The 6,699-nt window shown below is 33.7% G+C and overlaps 1 pseudogene; it reads left to right on the top strand.

Annotated features, from left to right (window-relative positions):
* Positions 1-4,627: 4,627 nt before the first annotated feature.
* Positions 4,628-6,699, top strand: part of LOC102591647 (probable leucine-rich repeat receptor-like protein kinase At1g35710) — a 4,579-nt pseudogene continuing 2,507 nt past the window's right edge.

Below are 6,699 nucleotides of genomic sequence, written 5' to 3'. Positions count from 1 at the left end.
TGATAGCTGCCAAATTTGCAAATTTGATAAAAACACGTTTCATGTTGATTTGCAATTTATTTTCTTTTTCTTTTTGGGACTAGAGAAATGTGTTTAATTATTCTTTGCGAATACAATCTTACGAAGCTTACTCCATCTATCTCAATTTATAATGTATAGTTTGAATTTTCAAGAGTCAAATCCTTTAATTTTTATTGTAAATTCAGGCATGAAGTCTTTAAATTGTTAAAATAAAATTTATATATTTAAAAACAACGTAAAAAGTACTATAAGTCATAATAATTAATCCGCAAACCATCTTCTAAGTGGTCGCGTTTAAAGGGAAAGAATTAGATTTTTTATTATTCACAAACCATCCTCAAAAGTTGAGATATCTTAATCTATCTCTAATAAAACACAATTAATTTGCGATCCAATTTTCTTCAAGGGTCATTACCTATTCTAACAAATTCCACAAGATACTTCATATCAAAAAATAATCCGAGTGAAGAAATTCCTTTTATATATTTGTAAAATCGATTTGAGTCATTGAAATTTAATTTTATCAAAATATTCGAGCATGAGAAATTTGAAAACTCTTGGAGGTCTCATGAAAATAAAATACCCTTTGCAATACGACTTTATTAGGCAGATTGAAAAATCACCTAATTTTTACACATTTCAATGACAGATAGGTCACTTACTATAAAATTACGTTCACTCCTCGAAACCCATAAGTCTCAGGTGTTTCAAATTGAAACGACGATAGTTTAACTAGGAAAAATAAATAACTTGTTATTCGAATGTAAAACTCACGAAAAAAAATGAAATTCTATATCTACTATATTAGAAGAACTAGTGGAAATGTTGGTATCGACATGCCTGCTTGGCATTTTGAATGATATTCTATATCTACTCTTTGGACAATTTGCTTGCCACTTCTTTCCTCAACATATATTATCATTTCTTTCCTTTATATTTTTCAACTTACCATTATTTATTTATCTAAATAAACATTGTTTAGTTATATGCATTATTTATTAACATTAACGTATGAAGATTATATTAAAATTATTTTTTAGTGGTAATAGTTTGATTGTCGCTAAATATGTACTTTTAATGACAATTAGCTCTCTTCGTCAGTCTTCATAGCCTCTCGAAGATAAGTACAGACGTCTCCGTACCGATCCTCGAGACTCTACTAAGACTTGGTTTGTACATGTGAGACCTTCGAACCTGGGCTCCGATACCATTTTTGTCACACCCCAAAACCAGATGTGATGGCACGTGCCCAAACCCCACCGGACACGTCAGCCTAACACCCAAAAACCCGACGATACAGAATTTATAAACAAGAATAAGATAGAAAGATAAGCGGAAGTCTTTAAATAAACTCAACATAACCCCAGAATTGGTTGTCACATGTACAAACCTCTAATACAGAATCTGAATAAAATATACAAGTCTCATAGTAAAGTTCTAGAATAGAACAGAACAGTAAATATAGATAACTTGAGGGCACGTCTGGAATGAACCGCTACCTCTCAAGTAAGTCTGGAAGCTCTAATCTGAAGATGAGTAATAAGCCGGATCTGATAGAGCTGTCAATTTACACAACTGTGTAGAAGCAAGGGTGAGTACCAAAAGCAACAGGTACTCGCAAGTAACACTAAACTAAGCTAAACTAGCAGCTACAAACAACTCCTTTCAATCCCAACCGAACCACCGAAACTTCATTCTAACAGCGAACCAACAACCTATACTACACAATTCATAATCAACAGATATATCCAACAGTATCTCAACATCAACCTCATATCCTCATATAAGAGCAAATAGATCATATATCACATGAAGAGGAGCAAGTAGGTAAAATCCACACACCACAGACAAAGATGAAGTCAAATGCGATGCAAATGCAATAATGATGTCATGTAGTCGTGATGCATGTCTGTCCTAAGATACACATCTGTTGACGTAATTCAGACCGCGCTGAATACTCAAATCAGAACCCATGGGGGCCACACATGGACCATGTATCACCGCCGGAACCAGATCCCATCGGCATCCAAATCGCTAGCCGGAGCTAGTCCATCTCATATATCTCTAGCCGGAGCTAGTCTCAATTGTGTCTCATATCCATCCATCCTCATATCAGTGTCTCAGAACTCATGCAACAGATAGTTCACACATGGGATGAATAATGAATATGCACATGTCATCAATCACAATCATATTACGATCACATCATAGTATTACACGTCATCTGTCTCAATCACAACCATATCACGACCACATCATAGTATTACACATCATCTGTCTCAACATCAATGTCTGTATCAATCATAGCCTACTCATGCTCTTCTATCCCCTCAATATCGGTTATCATATGACTTATTCAACAAATTCAAGTCACATATAACACATTTAGCTCGTTTTATTCCCCATCTTTCAATTACAACAATTTCAATCAACAAATAAAACTCATCCTCAATCCCCATTACTCCCCAACACAATTAGGAAAGTAGTCATGTGTAGTCTAAGAGTTTAACAAAGTTTAGAAGTCACTTGCCTCAAAACACTTCAACTAGTAACTCAAATTTGAGTTTTACCCTTCCGAGCACGCTCCAAATCACCACAATCCAATGAATTCCTTGCGAAAACCCACTTGAAATCACCTATTTTCGAGCTCTCAAAGTCTAAAAATGGAGAAATGGGTATTTTTCAAGTTGGGGGAAAATAGCTACTGGTTTTTGACTTAAAAAGGACTGTTATTGCAGCTGAAACACAACAATAACACCAAAGTTTAAGTCCCCGTTGGACCCTCGGGATTCGTTCGGAATCTCATGCACACAAACTAAATATGTACCCCCACTAAATTCGACGTTCCGGACTCAATGGAACCATCGGAATTTGAATTCGAGGACTCCTTGACCCGAATTTCAATAAGATGCCAAGAAACTAGTTTAACGCCAAAAAAATTCGAAACTCAAACGGAGCGTCTAAAAATTCAACCAAGACTCATTCTAGACTTAGAATCGCCTCCCGAAACCAACGGTACTCTCGGAATTTCAATCTGAGCCTCGGAACCTCATATGTTGACCAAAGTCAACTCTTTATCAAAATTTCACAACTTTAGCAACTTAGGACCTCAATTCTTCGTTTCAACTCCAAATTCAACTCCGTAACTTCACACAGACCCGTTTCGACATTCTAAAACTGCCGGAATTGACGAAAATTTGATCTGAGTCCCGAAACTCCAAATGACTCGAAAAAGTCACTTTTTTTTAACCAACTTTAACTCATAAAAAACTCAAGTTCTCAAAAACTCAACTTTTTACCAACTTTTCCTCAAACCAACTTTACAACCACAAAACATGGGACTCGGGGCAACTACCGAAAGGGCAAAATAGTCATTTCCACGAAAAATCACCAAAATGACCTTTCGAGTCATTACAAAGTATCCCTAAAGCCTATAGCAAAATTGAATCTAATGACAATTAACTAATGTCGATAAATGCTTTAGCACTCTTTGTTAATGTTTATATTTATTGCCGCTAAAAATTGTTTTTTGTTATATTAGGAAGAAATTAAATTTTTGTTTGGTTATTATCATTTATAACATAAGATTTATATTGATACTTAATGTACTTACTAGATTTATTAGCAATTTTTTTTTAAACGTAACTTGAAACATTAAATTAAATCCATATTTATTAGTATAATCTTACATTTGAATTGTGAATCTGACTTTTTAGTTTTATAAGGCAAATTACATAATTAAACATACATATTTAGTTCAAGTTATTTTAAGGTTATCAGTAGTTTAGGAATGAAACTAATAATTTGCGTCGAATTTACAAGTGTCTTTAGTACTTCTCTCTAAAAAAATTGTATGATATAGTCTGAAATTAAATTAATATATACAAGTATTCAAATTCCTATAGAGTGCAACATAAAATTTCAATAAGAAAAAATAATACTGGATTTAATAGTATGAAAAAATAAAATTGGATTTAATAGATATAAAATGAAAATATTATATTGGGAAAATGCATAAGTACCCCCAACCTATGCCCGAAATCCGAGAGACACACTTATACTATAGTAAGGTCCTATTACCCCACCACCCCCGAACTTATTTTATTAATAATTTTCTATCTCTTTTCGGCCTACGTGGTACTATCAAGCAGATAGCTTGAAAAAATTGTCAACACGCGTTGGGTCCCAGAAGATAGTGCCACGTAAGCCGAAAAGGGATAGAAAATTATTTATAAAATAAGTTTGAGGGAGGGGGGGTAATAGGACCTTCCTATAGTATAAGTGTCTCTGAAATTTCGGGAATAGGCTGGGAGGGATACTTATGCATTTTCCTTATTATATTACGAACAACAATAGTAGTCGAAACATATATAAATTTCATGCCTATTAAAAAATAATAATTGACATGACTATTTTACTGTTCTATCCATATTAACTACGTAATGTTAAATATTAAATCTTGAAAAATGAGTTGGAGAATAAATAATTAATGCTAACATTAGTAATGAAAAATAATAATTTTCTTTTCTTGATATATTAAAAGTGACAAATAAAAATAAAAATCTATTTTTAAAATAATGAAAGTGTAAAAAAAAAACAAGGAGAGTATATCATAATTGAAATTGTTAGGCCATGCGCCACACGGGCGTTCTTCATCTAGTTCAAATATAGTTTTGACCATATATTATCTCTTAATTTTCTTTGCTCTTCATTTATTTCGATATTCATTTTTCAAAAGTTCCACATCATCAGACATCAATATTTAGCAGGTCCAATAAAAATATAACACCCTTCTCAACACGGCTAAGACAGATTGAAAAATGACAACAATTTCTCAAACACAAACAAAACAACACAAATTTACAACAAAGAAATAACGAATCATTGTAACGTCTAAGACTGAGAATTGTTGGATATAGTCCACTACTGTAGAGATGAGAATTGAGAACCGGACATGTCTGTATCATACCCTTTGCAACACGACCTTATTTGGCAGATTGAAAAATCACCTGATTTTTACACATTTCATTGACAGATTGGCCACTTACCATAAAATTACACTCACTCCTCGAAACCCAAAAGTCTCCGTTGTTTCTTGAATAATTTGTGTTTCAAATTGAGACGACGATAGTTCAAGTAGGGAAAATAAATAACTTATTATTCGAATGTAAAACTCACAAAAAAGTAGATATTCAAATTTAATTTTGACCATTATCTCTTAATTTTCTTTGCTCTTCATTTATTTGGCTATTCATTTTTCAGAAGTTCCACATCATCAAACATCAATTTCTAGTAGGGTCCCATAAAAATAAATACCCTTCTCAACACGGCAAAGAAAGATTGAAAAATGACAACATTTTCTCAAAGACAAACAAAACATGTGAGAGAAGACATTACGAATCATCGTAACGTCTAAGACTGATAATTGTTGGATATGGTCCATTATGTAGAGATGAGAATTGAGAACCAGACATGCCTGTATTATACACTAAGAGTGCTCAAAATTCAGTTTGTGATAACAAACTATTTTGGCCACTTTGATTAATTCCTTGGCTGAATTAAACCTCTAACACAAAACAATCCAAAATTTGACTTGAGAATGACAACATTTTTTTCCCTGATAGCAGCCAAATTAGCAAATTTGGAGAAAATGTGTTTCCTGTTGTTCTTTAATTAGTATAAGTTACGTACAATATCAAATCCTATGAATCTGAAACAATAAACTCAAACTATGATGATGGTTTCTAGCAAAGCATTCTCTTCACTTCAGTTTTTCACTCTTTTCTACCTCTTTACAGTTGCATTTGCTTCCACTGAGGAAGCAATTGCCCTCTTGAAATGGAAAGCAACTTTCAAGAACCAGAATAATTCCTTATTGGCTTCATGGACGCCAAATTCTAATGCATGCTAGGACTGGTATGGAGTTGTATGCTTTAATGGTTGGGTAAACAAGTTGAATATCACAAATTCCAGTGTCATTGGTAACCTGTATGCTTTTCCGTTTTCATCTCTCCCTTTTCTTGAGAATCTTAATCTTAGCATGAACAATTTCTCTGGCACCATTCCACCTGAGATTAGTAATCTCACTAATCTTGTCTATCTTGACTTGAACAGCAATCAGGATTTTCAGGGAACCAATCCCCACAACAAATCGGTTCACTAGCCAAGCTTCAGATCCTCCGTATATTTGGCAACCATTTAAATGGCTCTATTCCTGAAGAAATAGGTTACCTAAGATCTCTTACTAAACTATCTTTGGGTAGGAAACTTTCTTACTGGTTCCATTCCAGCTTCATTGGGGAATTTGAACAACTTGTCCTTTTTGTTTCTTTATGAAAATCAGCTTTCTGGCTCAATTGCTCCGGAAATAGGTTACCTACGGTCTCTTAGTGAACTAGATTTAAGTTATAACTCTTAAATGGTTCTATTCCTGCTTCATTGGGGAATTTGAACAACTTGACTTTTTTGTATCTTTTTGAAAATCAACTTTCTGGCTCTATTCCTCAAGAAATAGGTTACCAAAGGTCTCTTAGTATCCTACATTTGAGTAATAACTCTCTTAATGGTTCTATTCCTGCTTCATTCGGGAATTTGAACAACTTGTTTGGTTTGTATCTTAATAATAATCACCTTTCTGGCTCTATTCCTGAAGAAATAGGTCACTTGAGGTCTCTTACA

The sequence above is a fragment of the Solanum tuberosum genome, unplaced genomic scaffold, assembly GCF_000226075.1.
Source record: "Solanum tuberosum cultivar DM 1-3 516 R44 unplaced genomic scaffold, SolTub_3.0 scf00504, whole genome shotgun sequence".
Classification (NCBI taxonomy): Eukaryota; Viridiplantae; Streptophyta; class Magnoliopsida; order Solanales; family Solanaceae; genus Solanum; species Solanum tuberosum.
The sequence above is the reverse complement of the archived record's forward strand: the minus strand, read 5'-3'. Positions and strand labels throughout refer to the sequence as shown.